This window comes from Tamandua tetradactyla, chromosome 25, assembly GCF_023851605.1.
Source record: "Tamandua tetradactyla isolate mTamTet1 chromosome 25, mTamTet1.pri, whole genome shotgun sequence".
Taxonomy (NCBI): domain Eukaryota; kingdom Metazoa; phylum Chordata; class Mammalia; order Pilosa; family Myrmecophagidae; genus Tamandua; species Tamandua tetradactyla.
In genome coordinates, this window is record NC_135351.1 from 39,488,618 (window position 1) to 39,490,363 (window position 1,746).

The 1,746-nt window shown below is 45.5% G+C and overlaps 1 long non-coding RNA gene across 1 annotated transcript; it reads right to left on the reverse strand.

Moving 5' to 3' along the window:
• Positions 1-229: 229 nt before the first annotated feature.
• On the reverse strand, positions 230-1,186 carry LOC143669182 (uncharacterized). The gene is made up of 3 exons (XR_013168769.1): positions 1,084-1,186; positions 676-780; positions 230-325 (listed from the first exon to the last, which is right to left on the reverse strand). It is a non-coding gene; the product is annotated as an uncharacterized LOC143669182 (long non-coding RNA).
• Positions 1,187-1,746: the final 560 nt, after the last annotated feature.

The window sequence follows — 1,746 nt, forward strand, 5'->3', positions numbered from 1 at the left end:
TGGCACCAGCCTTGGAGAGTTGATCTGAGGGTCAAAGGGGATGCCGCATGTCAGCAGTTTAGCACAACACCTGGCATCTGGTGTATGCTAGTACTCAGGTGTGCTAGTTACCATCAGCTCAGTGTATTGAGATATTTATCTCATTACCACTATGAACAATTATTGACTCTTGTTCTTTCTTTGCTCACTTACTTGGCAAACATCTACTGTGTCTTGGATCCTCAAGAACCTTCTACCATTGCTGAGGAGGCAGGATGTTCCCATGGAAGGACATGTGAACGCACCAGTGAGCACATGCCATGAACCTCTTCAGAGCCACAGAGGACTAGATAATCAGAGGTGGGGGTGAGAGGGCAAGTAGCTGGGAAGGCATCTTAGAGAAGGAAAAATTTAGACCTCAAAGGAAGGATGAATTATAGATAATGGCAAGAAGGAGTTTGCCAGACCAGAGCAAAGAAGAGGCAGGAGGCCAGGTATTTTACTTTCAAGTACAAGCAGAAGAATAGGCAACACCTGGATCTTACAGTTTAGCCCAGAAACTTCTGCAGGCCTTCTCTGAGTGAGTAGTTACCAAGCTACAATTACTGTAAGTAGGCAGGGAGCTGCTTGCACATGATATAGAAGAGTAAGTCAAAGTGGTGGCTGTGAAAATGGTGTCACTGTTTATTTACTCACCCATTTTCTCATCATCATTGCTGAATACCCCATATTCAAGGCTGTACCCTAACTTCTTGGGAGTTCAGACATGAAAAGACAGCCTCTGTCCTCAAGGAGCTCTGCCTGGTAGGCAAAAGAAGAGGAAAATTAAAATAATTACCAGTCTATTCAATAATTACCACACAATTCAAAAAGTGTGTACCAGGTACAGAGGTAGCCCTGAGCAAAGAGCTCTTGCTTCTTCCTGTACTGGGATCAGAGAATCTTCTGGGAGGGTCTTAAAAGATGTTAGGTGTTGCCAGCATCAAAAGGCAAGAGAAGCATCCCAGGGAGGGAGATCAACACATGCAAAGAAGGAGAGATGGGAGGCAAAACCAGTGCAGAGAACTCCCACAGTCTTTTGTCATTAGAGCTTCAAGTGCTTACCTGGAGGATGAGGGAGTAGACACTTAGCTTTAGACACTTTTTAAGCAGAAGAGGGTGACAACCAATTCCTGTGACCTGAGGATGCGCTGGTTTGGCAAAGGCTGGAAGGAGAAAGACACATTAGGAGTCCTCGTGGTCATGTTGCTGGTGGGTGGGGATGGTTATGGGGATGAGCAGGAGATAAAGAGAATGGGAAGGGAAAGGTGACACCAACTCCAAGAGTGCTGGGGCCTGGAGCTTGTGAATGCAGTTGGAAATTTAAAATGGGGACAAAAATGCAATTCTTCATTTTAGATTAAAAAATGTATCTTCTGAGGTGCCTCCAAAACATTCAGTTGGGGGTTGAAAGTTGGCGGGGGTGGATTGATGAACCACAAAACATGCTTGAGATACTTTCATATTCAAGTGGCTACATTATCCTGACTGTGGAAGAGATTATTATGGGAAGTTAAAGATTATTTGCAATTATTGTGTGGCATAACTCCACCGTGTTCTGTGGCCCTGATGAAGCCAGGGGTGAGTGACAGAGCAGGTCTAGGCTGAGGGCCTCTCTTCTCTCCACACTGTTTCCCTGAGAGTCCTGCCGAGGAATTTGGTTCAAGCTGGGCTTTGGTGAGGTGCCTATGTGGGGTCAAGACTGGATTCAAGATCATTGCTCCAGAA